General features: G+C 53.3%; 1 long non-coding RNA gene across 1 annotated transcript in view; it reads right to left on the bottom strand.

Annotated features, from left to right (window-relative positions):
- LOC128579673 (uncharacterized) overlaps window positions 1-19,695 on the bottom strand; it is a 35,714-nt gene extending 16,019 nt beyond the window's left edge. Inside the window, exon 1 of the long non-coding RNA XR_008378242.1 lies at window positions 18,217-19,695. This is a non-coding gene — a long non-coding RNA (uncharacterized LOC128579673). The remainder of the gene's footprint in view (window positions 1-18,216) is intronic.
- Window positions 19,696-20,531: the final 836 nt, after the last annotated feature.

Below are 20,531 nucleotides of genomic sequence, written 5' to 3' on the forward strand. Positions count from 1 at the left end.
TTCCACAGCTGGGGAGTTAGCTTCAAACTGGCCCTAGTTATCCACCCTCCTTTGCCAATGCAGACCCTGCCCAAAGACAACAGTCAAGATTTGGCCAGGATCTGTTAAAGTCTTTCTGTCAGCAGGGGTTCCCACCAAAAAGCACACTCCTCCCCACACCCAGGGGTGACACCTTTCCAGTACAGAATTCTAGAGAATCTGGTCTGTCACTAAAGGCAAGGTCACTAAATTTATTCTGTACCTACAGCTATCATGCCAGGAATTCAAAGGCTACTTTTGGGGTCCATGAAATATACTTACCTGAGCCACATTCTGTGATTTGTACTTAAGCCACAGGAGTCAAACCTGGGCCGATGCAGAAAGGCTGGCTCCCTACCCAAAGAGGACAAAAGAATGGTCTTCCAGGTCTCACAGCAACTGTGCCAGACCTTCCTTAAATCACCTAAAGGTACTTGCAGGTCTTACCAACAACGTGGTCCCCAAGGAACAAATGACCCTTTCCTGTGAAGTCCAGCAATGTGGCAGGACAATTAGGAATGGATCCACTGCCAAAGGGGAAATACATTACCCAGCTTGTACCAGTTGCCGCAAGAGAGATTCAGGGAATTAATGAGTCCAGGAACCCAACATTCAAAAAAAAAAAAAAAAATTACATTCTCTTAGAAAACTAAAGGTAGGTCCTGACCTCCAGCCCTCTTGAATCTCCTCAGTGCCATAGGTTTAGCCTCACATACCAAACATTTACAGATAGCCACAATGATAAGCCCAGCCCAGCACTAGGAACTGGTGGCAAAGAAACAACAGCAATCAGATCTGAAACATTTATAGTGGAGGATTGAGTGGTCACTAGTCCAGAACTATACTCCCTCTCTGCTGAGACGCCCACCAAAGCCTGGTCATGACAGGACTGGGAGTTAGGACTACTGAGTCCCAGTCCTTACTTTATTAGATAACGTTTTGACCTTGAGGAAAATCATCTAACCTCTCTGGGCCTATCCACATCAGTAACATGAGCAGCTGACCTACATAATCACCAAGCTTTACATTTTCTATAAATCTAATGCAGAAAAAATGTTAATCTTGAAAATCCTGGTAAGTTTCATGTTTTAAATAAGGTTATAAACCATCATGTTTTGTTTGTGTTGACTGCCAGGAAGCTCAGAACAACCACAATATTAATCATAAAGTCTACTTTAAGGCAAGGCTTTAGATTAGGAGGCCGGAGGATGTCTGACAGGAGAGCCTTCATATGTGAGGTAGGGCTACACAGGGCTGAGGGCTTAGATTCAAGAGAGGCTTGGTGCTTGTTTGAAAGATGAAACCCCAAAAGTGATGAATCCCTGAGGTTGAGAACCAGGCCTTGGGGCAAACAGTGTAGGTAGAGCTCACATCTTGGCTCTGCCACATCCTAGCTACGGCAGAAGTCACAGATAGGAAATCACCCTTACCTTAATTTATGAGACCCGCTTAGCACCAAGCCTGGCAAAAGGTAAGACTCAAAACACAAATTAGCATTACTTAAGTTTCTTTGTCACTCTATAAATGCACATGCCTGGGACCTGCTTCAGGGCAGCGGCGGGTAAATGGACACCTTCAGGGCAGCTAAAATGGCTTCTATAGTGTTTAAATTATTTATACATGTGAAATGGAGGCAAAGGAGGTAGCAGGGCCCAAGCTCAAAGACACCACTCCAGGGTGCCAGCCCTGCCTGCTTCATCCGTCTCTGACCGGCTGCCTGCCCAGAGACTGTGTGAATGGAGCCTCCAGGCGAGTGCAGCCCCAGCCTCAAGATGGCTGGATGGGCACCAGGTGGGTCCCTGGGACCTGCATGTGCCCCAGTCACACCAAACGCAGGGATGCCCAGCCAGACCCTGCCCCCACTGGCTGGGCCTTGGCTCCCTAGCCCATAGCTATTCTTGCCCCAGCCTGGGGGATGGCGGCCGTGGCCTGCTTGCCAGCTGGGGCCTCGAAATTTCAAGAAAAAGCAGGCATTAGCCACGCTCCTAACATTCCTCCAAAATAATGAAAGAGCTCTTCGAGCTCGCGGTATCAGACGCCAAAATCATAACGCCATTGTTCCACACGACCCTCTCCGGGCTGCTAGGGCGGCGGGGAAGACTATCTCTACAACTGACTGGGTTAGGTTCACGCCCGGCGCCCCTTTCTCCGGCAGCCGCTAAGCGCTCAGCGGGTTCCGCGCCTGGACTCCCGGGACAGGACAGCGGCGACGGCGGGTCCGGGCCAGGGCCAGAGGTGGAAAGGACGTCAGCACTGTCAGCTCTCGAGGCCTCGGGGTAGTTAATGCCTGGAGGGCCTGCCCAGGGCGAACAGCGGTAGAGGCATCGCCAGGCCCAGCGCTTGCTCCTCGCCCACGGGCCGCGCAATCGGGCTGGCGCACCGAGGGGCTGGGGGGGCCGGCGGCGCCGGCACCCACCTCGTGCCCATGCAGCCATCTTGCGGCCACTCCGCGCTCTCTCAAAATGGCCTCTCGGGCCGTAGCGTGCCCGCCCGAGCTGTGGCTCAGAACAAGGATACACGGCTGAGGTGGGGCCTGCCGGTGTCCCTTTCTCTCCCTCCGCAAGCCCCAGGGCGTCCCGTTCGCGCGCGCATCCGGCGCCGGCGCTCTGGGGCTGGTGTCGGGTTGGGCCGGCAGCCTTCCCGGGCTGCGGGAATTTAGGGTTCGGAAGGAAGGCTGTGAGCCCAGGCGGTGTCCTGGTGCAGACGAAGTGTGAATGCTTAGAAAGTGTCCTTTCTTTGCTTAGGCTCCTGCCATACTCTGGTTTCCAAGTCTGTGCCAGTTACTCCGTTTTCTGTAGCCTAGAATGGGGGACACGGGCCCAGGCCCTGAGCCCCTCAGGGGCCAGCCTGATCCCGGGTAGGCGGGAAGCAGCAGCGCCATTCCCAGCTCTGGTTCCTGCGACAGGAGGATCTGGAGGTGCCCAAGAAGCCGCCTCGGAGATCGCAACCATCAGAATCGCCATTTATTTTGCGCCCACAGTGTGCTACAACGCTATAGCACAGCTGTAGCTGTGCTTTGCCAAATTATATTACAAAGCACAACGCGCCAGCAGGTGTATCAGTTAAAGCCATTTCACAGGTTGGGCATGGGGGATGACAAGGAATCCCGGCCTAGGGAGGAGGGGAGTCAGTCGCCTTTCTGTTGACCCAGGCTCTGGCTCTACCAACCGATCCTGGACTCTCCCAACCTCCCAACCCGTGGCCGCTCTTTAAGACACCTCAGGGAAGAGTGGGGGTGTAGGCTGCCAGCCCCTCCTCCCAGACTCAGGCCCTGGCCACTCACCTCTCCTCCAGCGCACCCTCCTACTAGTCAGTGCTGATGGCGAGTTCGTGATTACGAAGTGGGCGCCAGTGCAGGCGGAACAGCGCGGCGCCGAAGGGGAGGCACCACAGGGGAATTAACTGTAAGACAGAGCGGAGAAGTCGGTCCCCCCACGCCCACCAAAGAGCGTGCCTTGGTCCGTTTCAAGGTTCACGCAGGATCCCGTTCCTGGGGTGGGGGCACATGCGTCCTCCAGGTCACAACCATAGCCTGGGGAGGTTACTGGGTGCTCTCCGTGCCTCAACCAGTATCCCCTAGGATGCGGGAGAGAAATCATGTGGACCACGGCCCCAGCTGGAGCTCCTTACTCGCCGGCTGGCCAAAATGCCAGCCACTCGCATGGGTGCCACTGGGGGCCAGAAAGGGAGCCACCCTCCACTCACGAAGAGTTGGATGTCTAGAAACGGAGAACCCTGAGGTGGGACACCTTGCTTCATGCAGGACCCCTGCACATTGAGGATAACCTGCCCAGGACCGCCCTGGGGACAATTCTGTCTTGCTGAGACTGGGAAACTGCCAGAGCCAGAACTCCAGGCCATTTTCTAACCCTAAGTACCAGCTAACTGTGGTCCTGTGGCTCCCAGCCCCTAGCTCTTGGCAAGTCGATCTGGATTCTGTTCCCTTCAAATCTCTAAAAAAAAAAAAAAAAATGACAGACAACCCACCCCCTCCACTGGGCACTACTGGGGATCCCCATTCTCCTTTCAGGTCCAGCCCAGCCAGTATAGCATGCACCCAGGGAGGAAGGGAGTGGTGATTGGTTCTTCCAATGACATTTTGGCCATCTAGTGGGTCTCCACAGGTCACTAGCTGGTGGAATTTTGAACTTCAGATTCAAACAATCATGTGTTTGTTCAGTGTCTACTGTATAGCAGGCACTTTATTTGTATATTTTACTTAATTCTCTCATGACCCATGGAGATACAGGTACTGTTTTCTCCATTTCACCCAGAGAGGTGAATGTGACTTGTAAAGGATGCACAGTTGTAAAGGCCAAAGCATGCAAAAGAACCCTGCCCCCACAGGCGTGGCAACCCTCCCACACCTTGCAGCTGCTGCTCAGTTTATCAACCCAGTCCTGGATAGTCGTGGGCCTTCCCCCTTCGTGCTTCAAATCAGGCAGAAGAAGCCACAGAGGTGAGCCAGTCTTCCTGCTCTCCCCGTGGTCAATGAAGGGGAATTTCTTAATTCCCTTGTGGGCACCTCAGAGCATTTCCACTCCTCTTTAGCAGAGATACAGAACCTTGAGAACCTGGTGAAGCCTCACACTGTCCAATCATCCATTCCTGATTTTTAAAATCCCAGTCTCTACAGTCAAGGAAGTGGGTGACCTCTATTAATTACCAGGATATTTCAAGCAGGAGAGAATGAGATGCATTGCAGGGAGGGATTGATATTTTTACACACAACCCCAGTGGAAAACTAAGGGGATTCAGGAGCTAAAAAGAGCATTTTAAGGAAATGCCCCTCTCTAGTTCCCTACAATGGATTTCAAACCAACTAATATTCAAGTAGGAATCTATAGCTCTCTCAGCTTCCATTCTGAGAAGTGTTTTTTCTTTAAATGACATTCCTATTTCTTTTTCAATGAAACTCCGTAAAAGACAAATTGCACTTAAAAAAATTACATCCTCTGGGCCTGAGGTGAAAGAAATAAAAAAGCAAAAGTGGGGAAAACGTGCCATTTTCAGAAGAGGGCCAGGGACACAGCACCCTCCCACAGGCTGCCTGAGATGGCAAAAATGGCAGGTGCAGTTGAGTTAGGAGGGTACCAAAAGACTTGGGAGCCATCAGGACTGCAGGTAATAATGTAGGGGACAAGGGTCTGAAGCCACCTTCTTCAGAGGGTAGAGGAGGGAGGTCTTTTACAAAACAAACCCAGATCTATGGTATAAGACCAGCCTACCTGAGAAGGTGGCCTTAGCAACCAAACGCCCTTCCAAATTGCAGTCCAGCTCTACCCCAATAAGAGAGAGAAGGCCAAAGAAATGCCATCCCACACATTTCTGCAGCATACAAATAACCAGGGTTTGACCAGAGACAGGAGAGCAGCTCCACTCACAGCACCCCCTAATTCATGGGGGGAACAAAAACTAGGTTGCAAGCTGAAGGGGGCAGGGACGTGAGGCTGACCAGTGAAGGGCTCCAGTGTCTGCGCAGATGGAAGCTGAAAGGAAGTTCTAATTAGCACAAAGCCGGCACCTTCCATTAATAGCTCACCACAGCTCCTGGATGCCGCTGAAGGCAGCCAAGTTGGAATGTGTGAGGCTCACCTGTCCCCAGCTCATTAACAAACCTCGGGTGAGAACAGGGCTCTCCTTCAGGAAGACCAGCCCAAACCAGCTCCTCCTCCCCAAAATAAATCTAATTACAGGTTTGACTTCTGGGCTCATCTTAGGGGATAAGGTTTAACACCAGTCTAATTCTCCTGGACACATGCTCAGCCAGGACTCCAAGGACACTGCTCCCTCCAGACTTAAAATCAATTCTTTTTAAAAAGTCCTGGCATACCCTCCATTTATATGAAAGTCTCAATAGGTAAAACCAATCTATAGTAAGAGACATCAGAAGGGGGCAGATAGGAATTGACTGGCAAGAGGCAGGAGAGAAGTTTCTGGAGTGAGGGAAATACTGTCTATCTTGGGTTTGGTGACAGGGGTGTAAATGCATTTGTCAGAACCCATAGGACCATACACCAACAATCTGTTTCTAGATATAAATTATACCCCTAATAATGTGTGTATGTGTGTGTGTGTATCACACAGGTATCCATACAAAGGTCTCAGCCCCTGACTGATTTCTCCATAGCTTGTGATCTCATTGATGCGAAGGTTCACACCCTTTTCAAGGGTCACAGTGGAGAAAGGGGCGGAGCAGATGGGGGAAATGGGGCTGTGCATATTTCACAAACACACAGCCCTGACTGGGTAGGGAGGAGGAATGTCTGAATTGAATCAATTAGCTGCAGAAAACTTCACTAAAGAAGTAAGGCCCTTCATAAAAACAAAGCCCACTCGTTAATCCCCAAAGGCAATCCTCTCCCCCATTCCCATGGCCATTCCTCAGTAAACAAAGAAATCCCTCCTTCCACATCCACACCTCAATATTCATTATGAGCTGACGTTAGAGGCTGCATTCCAGCCTCCCAGAGTGCCCTAATGACTGGAAACCCAAGGGCAGATGACTGGGGGTGACTGAGGGTTTTTTCCTCTCTCTCTACTGCCCTTCCCAAGGCAGTCTAAAGCAGTCTGGTCTTTCTTTCCTCCTCTCTTCCTTTCTTCAAATTAGTGAATAAGCAAACCCATAGCAAGAAAATCAAGGCAAAGATATCACTAACTCTACTTTGTTCATTTATTTTGACAAGTGCAGTTTAATTTTAATTATTTATGGTAATACTTCATGGTAGACAAGTAAATGTGCTGGGGTATATTTGGTAACATTAATGAAGTCTGCCTAATAGGAACCTTCATTCCAGCACCCTGCCTAGAGAGCTGCTTGCTGAAGAAGTGGGGTGAGACCACTGGTCTGTGGTAGGGTTACAATTTTTTGTGGGGGTGGGGAGGTGGGGAACTTAATGATTTTGAGGATTAGTGAAGGGAAAATTAACCGATCCTAGAGAAGAAGCAAATATGTAAGCTCATAATCATGTGCGATGTGGATTGTGTGTATTTAAACACTGAGGGAGCACACTTTGTGATAAGGAGGCCCAGGCGTGCACACATGCCACATGCATATTTACACATGAATCTCAAATGTGCAAATCAGCAGAGGCCCAAAGAAATTAGGCTCTGGGCAATTAAAAACTGAAATAAAAATGGAAAATGTGATACACAGAGTTCTATATCTCTTCAAAGTACCTTTCTTCTACTTACATGCCTCAAGTGGGCAAACACAGTGAAAAATTTGGAAGATAATAAGAAAGGCAGGGGGTTTCTTTAACTGGTGATTTCACAGGAATGCTCCCTTCAACACACAGTGAACCATGAAACACAGGTCTCAGTCAATGCAATGTAATTTTAAAGGGGCTGATTCTTTATAGCTCCCCCATCTGCATTTCCATCCTTAACATAAATGATTGTTAATATAAATGTATAATGCTATATATAAACCACACACACAAATAAATATATATATATGTGAATGTGCAGTATTTGGTCCAAATGCATAGGTATCTGGTATACTTTAAGGTATATGTTCTAAAGCTTCACATTCAAATTACAATAATGGTAAATTTAAGTCATAACACAATGTTTGACATTTGAGACTGTAAAGAAATATTTGGCCCTTTATTAAAAAGAAAAGTACCAAGGGCTTCCTGTTTCTCATCTCTGCCTTGTCTGCCCATGCCCAGGGTGGTTTAAGGACATTTCAAGAGACAGAAGTGGGTTATCTTAAGACTAACTGTTCTACCTGGGAGTCCAGGATTCTCCCAGAGTATAATAGCCTGGGTTTGGTCTAGCTCCTAGGGCAAGAACTATTTAACTTGGCCACTGCTTGTTTCTTTTATTGGATGATTCCAATGGGGGAAAAGTGGGGCCTCTGCACAACTAAGGTGTGCCAAAGGCTAAGAGGAGGTGGCCCCTTTCTTGGCACAGCCATGTGTGTGAGAAGGTTAGTAACTGTCCAGCAGACTCTCCAGAAACTACCCGCCCCCCAAACACAGGTGTCCCTGAAGTGCCTCACAACTCCCGGCTCTCCAAGCAGAGGGATGTCTTGGTTATTAGAGCAGGGTTATCAGCTGTAGGCGCTTGGCTCCCACCTATCTCCACTGGCCCCCAAGCTCCTCAAACCCTTCTCCTTAAAGCTGTGGCCTGGCTCTGGCGTGGGAAAGGCGGTTTGGAGCTTTTCACAAATCCAGTATCCCCTTGAACCAAAACCAATTAGCCTGGCCCAAGGTCCTGTCATTGAGGCCCTGGCCCTCTTTTCAAACCCCTGCGGCTCAATTGCGGTGAGGGGCTGGCCAGTGAATGCAGGGACCACTTAAAGTGGTGCTTAAGCCGGACCAGGCTGGAGGGAAGGAGCTAGCTCTGTAAGGAGCTGCAGCAGCCCATTTTCAGAGCCACTGACCAAGGTTTTGTTCCAGCCACAGCCCCCACCATGACTCTATTTTTAAAAACCCTTCCCTCCTCTCCATCTGATGGAAAGATGAAAAGCGGGCTCTAAGAAGCTGTGCCCTGGACAGGAAGGACATCCCTAGGTCCTGAATCCTGACCCCAAAGGTCTTGCCCTCCCTCTTAAGGGAGAAGGAGCTCCGACATTGAAAGAAATCCCACCATGCAGCTGAGCCTTGCTATGCAATAGCCTGCACAGCCGCCCATCTTCTGGATGAGAAAACTAAGATTCAAGAAAAGTGACTTGACAAAAATCATAGCATTTTAATAGTGAGGCAGTTGCAGGGAAGCCTCTGGGGGCTCCAGAACACTACTCTGTTAGGAAGAGAGACAGAAAAGAGTGAGAGATAGACCAAGATGGTCCTTAGGACCAAGATGAGAGATGGGAGTTTACGGGTGGGGGGAGCAGGGTGATAGGAGAATGCATGGAAGAGCAGCATCAGGCCCAGGGTCCCCATCCAAGTCCTGCCCACATCCTCCCCCCCCCATCCAGCTGAACCCACCCTAGACCGAAAGAGATAGAAATGGGATGAAGCGCCCCAGCCTCCCTCCAGGGCTCTCCCCTGTACACCTGTCCCCACCTTCCTTTCACACCCAGCCAGGCGGAATGAAGACTCGCCCTCTGTGATGGGCAGCACTGCCAGGGCGCCCTGGCTGTCGCCATGGTGACGCGCGTCCCACCCTAGGTCAAAGCTGATTGGTCACTCTATTAAGGCTGGCGGGGCAAGGGGTGCTAAAGTCAGGGCCGGATGGGGGCTGGAGACACCACACCACATGCACGCGAGAGAGATGCCAAGGGGCAAAGGAAGGCTATTTATTAAAATGGCGCCTCGGCCTCCTAAGGGCCGCTGCTGCGGGCGTGCATACCCGAGCTCAAGAAATCTCGGCGGTTTTCTTGACCCCGCCGCCTCGCCTGGGCCCCGAAGAGTGCGTAAATCCCGCTGGGGTTGCCCCAGGGCTCACGGTTGAGCGCTCACTGCCTGTCCCGGACCCGGGCGCCCGAGCAGGTGAACAGGCCGCTCACCCTAGCCGGCCGGCCAGCCCAGCGGCACGTTCGGGCGGCGAGCGCAGCAGCGGCGGATTAGCCCAGAGGCCCGAGCCCCGAGGGCGCGGGGCGGCGCTGGGGAGCGAGGGCGGGGCGGGGTGGCGGCCGCGCCTCTAATCCAGGCGCTGCGTGTGGGAGCGGCGGGATCAGGGAATTAGCGCTGTAACTTCGGATTAGTAACGCTCGCTAAATGAGTGCCTAATTCCGACCCTTCATGCTTTTCAGCGTCGCGGCTGGGTCCTAGGAGGCCTCCTGGCCTGGCTCCCTGAGCGCTTTGGTCCCATTTCCCGGGAGGTAGAACTGGGCGAAGAAAACTCCCTGATCAGTCTAGATTAGGCCTTTGGCCGCGCCACAACCTCCTTTTCTGCGGCGCCCACTGCTGCCAGCGTTTCACTGGCATGTGGTCCCACGACGTTCAGAGCTGGGAGTTCGTGGACCAGAGAGAAGGAATCCTTGAAAGCCTCACCCACCACAGTGGCTTTCCTGATCCCTTCTCTGCAGGTGGTCAGCTGTGCGACCTTTGGTGAGCCACTGGGCGTTTTTGAGCTCGATATTTCTAGGTTTAAAATTAAAAGGGTTGGATGAAAAGCATCTCTAAGATTCTATGACATTCTGGCTTCCAAGCTGTAACTGCGAGAGAGAGAGAAAGAGAGAGAGAGAGAGAGAGAGGAGAGAGAGAGAGAAACTGAAGACAAAAGTGAAGCCCAAACTAACTTGGGGAGCCCGTGGCCAGAGACCACTTGGGGAAGACCTCCCTGGGGCTCGGGCTCAGGAATGGAGAAGAGGAGGAGCTGAAAAGGCCAGGCCCTGGGCCCATCCAGCTCCTTCAGGCCCTGGAAAGCTAGAAGGTGATGGGTCAAGGCACCAATTTTGAGCCAATTTTGGTCTTCAAGTATCCAGAGGGGATTTCAGCGTTTTTCTAGATTGGGCAAGCATTCATACCCAGAGGCGGAAATCGGGCAGGTTGGCTTTTCTCCTAGGGCTCCTGAAGATTAGAATTCTCTGCTTACCGCCCATTTGCAGTTCCGCTGCCTGGATCTTTCCCAGAAAACGGGATATTGCATCAACAGATTTTCGTAGAAAGCGGGGAAAAAATAACATGGAGTCTCCTTGCTACCCCTCCTACTCCTCCAGTGGACCTCCAATCCTGCCTAGATGGTATAGGACGGTGGTGTTTAAAGACAGCACTTATTTGAACTGTGTAGATAGACATAGCTGTGAAGCTGCAAAGCCACGCCAGCTACGGAAGGATTAGTTCTTGCAAAATAGCAAAAGAGTAGGGGAGGTGGGAGGGAAAGGTCAAAGCCAGGGGCCCAGAGCCTGCCCCACACCCCAGCTGGTTTCAAGGGAGAGAAGCAAGAACTGAAGGGCAAGTGGTGAGGAAGTGCTGCTCCGGTTTCCTCTGAAATGAGGTCACCCTCAGCATACAGGCTCCCAGGTGCGCTGGGAAAGGAGGGACTGTTCAAGGGATGCTGCCTGTGGCCTCCTGGATCCTGAAACACTCCCACCACCCTTTGCTAGTCTTTTGCCAAGAAAAGGGGAGACTGGACTTTCAAAATGGAGGAGAGGGTACAACAGGATTCAGAAAACCTTCTACCAGGTCATTATTTGTGAGGAAAACTGAGGACAGAGGTAGGAGGACAACCGACTTTCCCTGCTTGGTCTTTTGTTTATTTTACTCTCATTTTGATTTTATTGTCAAGAGCTAACATTCACATGGCTCAAAATTCAAAAGGCAATACTGTGAAAAGTCTTCCCCCACCATCCACCTCAGCCACACAGTTCTCCTTTCCAGAGCAATGGGTTTCCCTTTTTGTACTGTTTGAATGTTTGCTTTTTCCTCATATAACCTATTTTCAAAATAATTTTATGAAGCAAAGACAATAAAAAAAAGCCTTGAAGGAATAAATCTGGAAAAAGATTTCTATTATTACAAGGGGGCTTGGCAGGTTCTACATCCAGGCTGGGAAAAGATGGGCCATATAAATCACTGCAGGAGAGACTCTGTGGAATGAACTTGGCCAAGATGCAAGTAAGGTGACCTGGGCTCAGCTCTGCACTTCTAAACTGTGTGGAGGAAGGAGTCACTTTAGGCCCCTAGGTCTGTTTCCTCGTGTGAAATAGGAAAAGAGGATAGGGATCAGGTTTGGGTGGTGGCTCAAGTCCCTGTAGCCTGTCATAGCACTCACTCACCCATATACCTGGAAAGCCCCGCAACCTATCAGGGAGTCTGAGTTATATGGAATCCTCTTTTCCCTGCAGCTGGCAGGGTCTCCAGATGGGTTTACATCTACTCTTGGGGAAGGGGGGAGATCAGGCAGTTTCCGAAGCTGCAGGAACCCTGAGCTTCAGGACAAGCCAAGGTGTGGGAGGAGAAAGACATGAAGGCAAATAAGAACCTCAAGAGCAACCCTAGCTCTGCGTGGGGCTTGGACCTCCATACTGTGCACAGGCCAAGCCCCACTCACTGCACCCAGCTAAAGGGGGCTTGGAGCCTGAGTGGCCGGGCGTGCTGCATTGGGTTGCCATAGGAACGGAATTCAGATTTCCCCCAGTTGCTTTTTTATTTGCTAGACATTGCAATACATTTTATGCTGTGACTTCCTGGGGCAAGGAGGAGGGGAGCTCTGGGAGTCTGCCGGCACGTTAACCACTGGGTAAGTTGGGGAGGCTCCGGCGGGAGCGACCGGGTCAGGCTTAGAGGTAGCGCGGGTCTGGGCTAAGTCCCTCCCTCCCACCCGCCGGCCGGCCCTTGGTTTGTATGCAGGGCAGGCCTGGCCCGTCGGGGAGGGAGGCCCCCCGCACTGGCCCCTTGCCATTGAGCGTGCTCCCCGCCAGTTCTGCTCCGCTTCACGCTGCACACAGACCCCCCAACTGCACACAAAGGCAGCTGCCAGAGCCCGTGAAAAGTGATCAAATTATCAAGAACTTGACCTCACCGAGGGGCGAAGCTCCGGCAACCCCCCAGCCGTATGCTAATGGCGTGCAGGGGCTGACTCGTCGAATAATTCGATAAAGGCCGCATTGTTAGCTGCAGGGCAGACCCCAGCCCATCCCCTCACTCCCTCCACCCCACCCCCTACGGGCCACTGTCTCTCTCCCAGCGCATTTGCATCCCAAAATCCCCGTCCACAGCTCCAGGAGCGGATTGTTCCAGCCTGATTTATGGGGTGAAGGCGAAGGCTGGCGCCTTCCCCGCCAGCGACCCCTCAGCAACCCCAACCCCCCCTCTCCCCGGCCCCGCTCCACTTTGGGGTTCCTGCTCTGACGCTAGGGGATGAGAGGGAGTGGGGGACCGGGAAAGAAGAGAATTAGGGAGAAAGCTAGCAAGTTTCTCCAGGGTACGGGGAGTGTCCCGGAGAGAGAGCCGAGGTCAGGTACCTTGTCGGGGCGCGGCCGCTCCGTCGGCTGGAGTCCGCTGGGCTGGCGCTGGGCTCTTCTCGGCTCCTCTGGCTCGTGCGGGCCGGGCGGCCGGCAGAGCGGGCGCTCGCACGCAGAAGTTGTGAGAGTCATTTCTACTTTCGGTTATCTAGCTTTATGACGGCTCTGTGGCACTCATACAGCTAGATAACCAAAGAGAGAAACGGGCCTCCCTTCGCCACCGCAGCTGCCGCGCCATGGGCCGCACGTGCCGCTGCCGGCCCGGCGCGGGGGCCTGAGCGGACGCCGCTCCGGGAGCCCGGGGCGCACGCGGAGAGCCAGAGGGGATGGACAGACACACATACACACCGACTGCCACCACCGAGGTCGGCAACCCCCGCCCAGTTCCCTTCCTCCGTCGCCCTCCCGGCACATTTCTCCCCTGCTCCCCGTTCCGTGCGTCCGGATGAAGCTGCCGGCAGCCCGGTCCGACGGCGTCCTGAGGCGCACTGAGGGCTCTGGCATGGTGCGCTCCAGCAGCCTCAGGCGCCCGGGTCCGCTTCAGCGCACTGGACCGCCAGCCTTACTCCGGCAGGCTAATCGCCCCGCGGGGAAGTGACGTCAGGCCAGGGATCAGCCAATCACTGGTTCTCATTCAAATCCCAGCCCCCTTCCCGCGCTCCGCACCACCCAGCCTTACAATGGCCTCGGCGTTCACGGCTTCCCCGCCCCGAGGGCAGGGAAGCGCCCTCACTGCCTCCAGAAGCGTTAGGGCTGCGCTCTTAGGTACGCACCGTCCGGCCTTCCCCCAAACTCTTATGCCTTCCCGCAGGACCTAGGGAGATGGACAGCTGCCGCGGACTACCAGAGTTAGAAAGCCAAGAATGCTCGAGTGACAAGGGTTTGAGGACACGCGTGGTGGGTCGTAGTGAAAGTCTTCAGGGAAGCCGAGTGCGCGCTAGGAGAGGTCGAGGGCTGAAAGTGGAAACCATTTCACCTTTAACTTTTCTCTTCCTTTCCCCATGCCCAGCACATTTCATAGATCCAACCCAGACAGTGGAGACTGGGGTAGGAGAGAGATTGGGAATCCACTTGCCTATTCCGACTGCCAGTGTGCATAGCGTGCAGGTGAATGCAGTTCGGTATCCCACACATAGCACCCAGCGCCAGGCTGCTGGGTCCCTTCCTCTCTCACTGTTCCTTGGCTCCCCTGGGGATGTACAGCCTATTGTGCCAGGAGCCTTGGAGAAGTCCTAGACAAGATCTTAGCTACGGATTAAATCCATATTCCATCAAAAAATGAAAACACCATACCAAGCCTTACCTCCCCACCTTCCTTCTCCAGCTCTTAGTACAGACCTGGCCCACTCCCTTAAAGTGGCCACAACAGGGGAAAGGGACTGCCACCTTGGATCCCCAGACTCATCCAGGAACTGAGACTGGCAGCATACCTGGTGGCCCCATTGCAGCTTTTCAGATGTGAGTGGTTATGGTGGTTACAGCATCCCCTTCCTGCTCAGCTAGCCATCACCCTATTCAACCTTGCTGCTGTTGCTACCCTCCAGCCTTGGGTCCTCTGATGCACCTGTCTGCCAGCCACCCACAAAAGGCAAAGGATTAAATATGAAAATTCAATGCCTTTGCTCCCATATGTCTCCAGAAAAATCTTAGGCCAAAGAGCTAGGTAGGAATAGGCAAGTGGATTCCCAATTTCAACAGCCGGTACAAGTGTGTCCCAGAGACTCCCGCTGCTGCTGTCTGAAGAGAGCACGGTGGGGTGGATGAAGATATCCATTCCAATTCATTTTAATGGGGCCCAGGGCACTGGGCTACTCTGGGCTAGACAATCCCATACAGGATGGTATAGAAAGAAGAGGCCAAAAGTGGGTGGTTTGAAAAAGATTTCATGATATTTCTGAAAATTCTTTTCTTCTATATTCTTCCCTAAAAATGGGATGTCTGGATTTTGTCAAGCTTGTCTCAAATTTGTTCTATTTTTGCCCTGATCCTAAATCCAAGGTGAGTTGCATCCTGCTCCCATCCTGGCAGTTTGTAACCAACCAGGCCTAGCATTTACTTATCTCCCTCCAAATTCCATCTCTCAGACACATCCCTTTTTCCAGAAAGTGAACAAGGCTCAGACATAGTTGAAACGGCAGAGGAGCAGAGAGGCCAGCCATGGGGCTCAGGAAGGAACCTCTGAATTTGGGCCCGAGACAGTTAATTTCAAAGGATTTCCATAATTGGGAGGCGCCCTTTGCTTCCCCTCCTCCTTCAGCACCAAGAATCTGCACCCTCTCCCCTTCTTGATGTGTGTGTGGGCGGTCTCCCATCCCTAGTCCTTCTGGGCCACCCAGGGGTGGGAAGGGTGGGGCTGCGGAGGTGGGGAGGAGCTGAGAAGCAAGGTTCACCTGAGAGAGAGGGAAGAAAGAGAGGGAGGGAGGGGGAAGAGAGAGCAGGGAACGAGCCCCTCAGAGTGTGATTTAAGCAGGATGCTGCACACAAAATGGCTCCTCAGCGAGACTCACGGTAACAGCGCGCGGAGGCCCTGGCCTGCAAGCCTAAGGCGGGTGGGGGCTCTGAGAGAAAGAATTTAAAGCCTGATTTGGATTCAGTGCATATGCAAGAGGCTACTGTTACCAGAGCTGTATCTCTGTTGCCTTTTTGGGAAATTGAGTCCCTTGGTGGAGACCAGAGTGGGGGGAGATTCTCATCTCTGTTTGAATGGGACCTGTCCTGGAAAGAGCGACTGCTCCCACATCCACCTTCCAAAAAGGAGAACACAGTGAGACTGGGCCCAGAGGCCACAGGCTGCTGACGGGAGGCTGTTCCAGTGAGTCAAGGCAGCTGCAGTGTTCCTGGGTCTGCAGCTTAACAGGGGCCCGGGAAGCCATCCAGTTTGACACCAGGCAGAAGCACATTGTGTGGGCCAGGCACTGCCAACTAAGACCAGTAGGCTGCTGGACCAGCCAGTTCCAAACCCAAGTGTGGAGAATCTGACCAGCGGTGACCCAGATCACTCCCTAGTTTTCACTTTAGACTAGGTCTGGGGTTCCGTGAGCTTCCTCCCAGCCCACGCTCCTAGTTTTGGCCTACAGCCCCAGCATAGTTCCTAAGAACCTGAAAAATTAGGTACTGGGTCTGGTTGGCTGCTGGATGCCCAGGCCAGTTGGTGGCAGTGGCTGGGCTCTGGCCATGGTGCTGAGAGCCACCTGCTAGGCCTGTCTCTCTGCCTCACCACTTGTCCCAAACTTCTCTACTTCCTCTCCTTGGTCCCAAAGCCAAGCTGGGAGTTGGGGGATGGGGCCTGTGGCTACCAGGAAAAACAAACCAGCCCAAAAGAAAGGTGTGGCAACAAGGTGCCTCTACTTAGGGCCAGAGATTCCATTTTTCATATTCAAACCTCCACTGAGGGACAGAGAGCTCCTGAGCTATGCAACCCCCATATCCAGATTTTACAGAAATATCCATTTCCGTTGCAAACACACATGTGCCCAGTATCCCTTCAGCTCAGGAAACTGGCACAACACCTCCTTGCACACTTGGCCCATACGCCCATCTAGCAGCAGCCTAAGACAGGTGGCTGGTACCTGGCTGGTATAAGTGTTCTGGCACCCATTGTCGGCAGAGGCAGTTTGGACTCTCAGCTGGCTTTGTCCCAAGTTCCTGTTTCCTACTGGTGGTTACACAACTCAGTGCAGGGGCCCTAAGTACCCTAGGAGTGTGACTTACATTTCAGAACACAGCAAGTTAAGCAGTTAGGTGGAAGGAAAGGGAGACAGTTCATACCCCAGCTCACAGCCCTGTTTAGGTACCCTCATCCTGGGACCAGACTTGCCCTGATCCAGAGGCTGGAAGCTGAAGGCTGATGAAGCTCCCTAGGCTCCAGTCCAGGCAAGTGCAGCCACCCAGCCTGCCATTCAACCTGGAACTCAGATTCCTTTCCTGAACCCCTTTGGGTCTTAATTAGGAGACCAGCCATGATCTAGGCTAAGTCTAAGGTGCCCCTTCCACACTGCCCCCTCCTCCCCTTGTTCCTTCCTCAGGTCCAAGCTTTGGTCAAGCCATCTTTCTATTATCAGGACAGACTGCTAGCTGAGAGAACCACTAGAGCAGCTCAGATGGACACAGTTCCCTGCACTCAGGGGGCCCTAGGGCCTCCACACCCACCTTCACATATACACAGCCAGTTGGGTGGTAGTGCCCTCGGTAGCTCCCACATCCAGCCATTCTCTCCTCAGCAGCTGAGTTGTAGGCAGCCAGTGTGTGGGCTCTAGGGAGGCCTAGGCTGTGTAGGAACCTGAAAACCCTTCTAAAAAGGTCTGGGCAAAGCAGCACCCCTTCCCTGGGGTCTCCAGTAGCAGATATTGACAAGCCCATCTCAGTACCCACTTAGCCTATCTTCTTGCTTGTGTCCCTTGATTGAAAGTCAGACCCTCAACTCTGTTCTTCCCCCACTCCGCCCCGCGGCTTAAGGATCCACCTCCTCCAGGATATTTAAACTCAAAAAGGGGCTCCCCTTGAGGCTGAGCACCTTGATTTCTCCATAGCCACATCAACTCAGTGATCTGACCCTCTCAGCTTGTGCGACCTCCCTCCTCTGCTGGGGTCAGCCTGGACCCTCACTCCCCCACGGCTTCTCCCAGATAAGCCCCTCACCTGTCTCAACCTTCACTACCACCCTCATTCTTTCCCAGATCGATGTCCTGGGCTGGAGGAGGATGCAGAGACACCCACAGACTCCAAAGGGCCTGTTCTGGCACATAGTGGGGGCAGAGCAGTAAGGGTTTCCCAACAACTTCCCATTTCAGAGGTGGAAGAAGATGTCATAAATCTTGTCTAGAATGGGTGCTGTGTGTTGCAATTTTCTCCAAATATTTTTTCTGGAAGCCACTTTCTAGGTTATTATTTTTTATGGGGGAGGGGATCAGAAGGAAGAGGTGTCGGGGCAGGGGATAGGGAAAAGGCAGTCCGGGACTCCCAGGAACCTCACTTCAGAAACATTTCTTCCTTTCTCCTAAACCTGTCCGCAGTTCCACAACTTCCATCCAAGCCTATGCCTTTTCCCTTTCTGCACATCCGAAGTCCTCGCCTCCAGCGCTTCCCACTGCCCCGTGACCCTTTGCCAGAAATGACTAAGTCCTACCTCCCACCAGCAGTCAGAGCGCACCCTTCATCCCACCCCCGCGGCAAAGGGAAGCCCCAGCTGCCTAAGCTGCCCAAATGGGTAAGCAGGGATGTCCCAGCCCCCTCTTCAGTCCAGCCCAGCTTCCTGACGCTGCCCTCGCCCAGGCCACGGCCCGCACGCCCCAACCCTCGCTCCCCAGCCTCGCCGAAAAACAGCCAGCAGTAACACTTACGGTCCGGGAAGGGGACCCGGGCCCCAGCGAAGCAGCGGCGGTGGGGTGGGGCATCTGCAGGGACAGCGGCTCCACAGTCCCTGATCGCGCGCGTCCCCAGGCTCAGGCCCAGCTCCGCCGCTCCCGAGGAGCCCCTGCCCCAGCGGGCGCATGGCCGAGAGCTGCGGGAGGCAGGCACAGCAGCGGTGGCGCGGGGGGCTCCTAGCCGCGCGCCGCTTCTCGGGGCTCTGAGCGGCTCCCAGCACCGCCTTCTCGAGCGGGCACGGCCCGCAGTGACGTCAGCGCGACTCCCCCTGCCCCCTCCCTTCACCCCGACCAGTGCAGAATGGAGGGGATGGAGCCAAGCTGTGAGGGGAGCTCAGCCCGGTATCTGGGCTTCCCCCCAACCCCGCTTGCCTACCAGATTTTCCCTGGGAGTCGCGGCGCGGATCAGCGCCCCCCACCTCCCGGCGCAGCTGAGCTACTAACGTCCTAGGAGGTGGTGGCGAGCACCGTGTTGGAAGCCTGGCTGACAGCTCCGGACTCAAGGATCTGGGCTGCTTTAGGAAGAATGGAGAGCTGAAGGCATGAGGGGCGTCCACGCTTGGGGCTGAAAAGGGGGGCGTTCTACCTTTTTACCCCTTACAGGTGTTGTTTAGGCTGAGGACATCCACGCTGGATTGGCTGGTCCCACGTGAGCTCCGAAGGGCCCTTTTAGCTCGGGAAACGTAGCCCATTCAGAGCTGCAGACGCCCTCCAGGATGGGTGCTGCTTCTCAAAGACCCAGCGTGAACCCCCACTCCCACCTGCGTCCGCCCTGGGCTGTGCACCTGCAAATTCTCTGCGCGGACAGGCCCCTGGGGCCGCTGTCCAAATGCTGAACTCGGTCTCCCCCAGGGCCTGCTCCCTGCAAAGGGTTCTGGGACTCCTAGCGCGGAGCCCCGGGAAACTTCTGGGCTTTAAGGAGATATTGGAAAGCTCCAGGAGAGGGACGGGCGGCCTGGAGGAGGAGGGAGCCGAGAAAGAGCAGGCAGAACAGCGCACCTGCCTATGCGGAACTACCGTCTTCGCCACGCACCCTGGAGGTTTGCCATGGGTCCTCTCCGCCTGTATGTTTCTTTCACCGCCACAGCAGGGGAGGTCCCTCCGGCTGAACTTGTCAGCGGGTCTCAAAATCCATCAAGAGCCAGACGGACAGGCCAAGTTCACGAGCAATGCTGTTAACACCTTGCAAACCCAGCGCCTCCCACAGGAGGAAGCCTCCTGGCCGAAAAGCACTCTCTAGGATTCCAGAGGAATGTGACAGCCCCTGCCTTTCTTCTTCAGGCTTCTCTGTAACCGTCTATTCTGTCATTGTATTTACTGTTTTCGTCTCCACAGTTTCCAGTTCCTCTTCTAAGTTAGTGTTATACTACTTTTCTAAATGTCTTCTCTTTTTCCCATTTTGTGACCGTGTGCTCACTGTGGAAAAGTTAGAAAGTGCAGAAAAAATATTCGAGATTAAACAATAATTGACCTTAATTTTTACACCTAGAGGCCTGACTTCAAAAAAAGAAAATCTCATTAGAATAATCCAGATGGTTGGTTATGTGGGGTGAGGTGGGTGGGAATGGGAGGGAAGCAGGGAAGAGAACCCAGCCTTTCTGAACTGGATAGTGAAGGAAAAAATAAAAACAAGGTCTGAGAAATAGCTCAAGAGGGAAACCTGTTCACAGTGTCCTGCTAGAGGAGGCAAGGAGAGACCTAGTGAGGTGGTGGCTAGACACAGGAGTCGGAGAGAATCATTTAGACTTTCTGATGGGTCCTTGTTACAGCCTCCAAAGCCCAAGAGAAGCTTCTCCTGGCCTTCCTAGTCAGATCAGCTCCGGGCTTGACTTAGACTGGGTGGATAGTACCTGTCCTTGGGCAAAGATTCATTCCAACTCAGTCAGGAACCCCCGCCCTCTTTTGGAGAACTTTCTCAGCCTCTCCTTGCCGTCTGCTAGACCTGGGCCACTCCCTACCCTCCCCCATTTCCTATTGAATTCATGCCGTCTGGTAGCTGGTGGCAACTAGGGCGACCTACCAACTTTTCTCCTGGGCATTTTCTCACCCCCTTCACCCCTAGTGCTTTCTTTAATTCTTCCAGCTTTCCTTTTGAAAGGAGGCACCCAGGCCCAGAACGTGTTCTGCAGTTTAACTACTTCCAAATTCTTTGTTCAGGTCACCCCGGGATTCCATTGTCCGCTATTGAGAGCGCACGCAGGCTGGCGGGTGCGCCTTTGCGGTGCAGGCCTGAATCCTTTAGGCCGCCGCTCCCGGCCCCAGCGGCCCATTGACTCATAAGCCTCACCCAG

Source organism: Nycticebus coucang, chromosome 2 (genome assembly GCF_027406575.1).
Source record: "Nycticebus coucang isolate mNycCou1 chromosome 2, mNycCou1.pri, whole genome shotgun sequence".
In the NCBI taxonomy this organism is placed as follows: domain Eukaryota; kingdom Metazoa; phylum Chordata; class Mammalia; order Primates; family Lorisidae; genus Nycticebus; species Nycticebus coucang.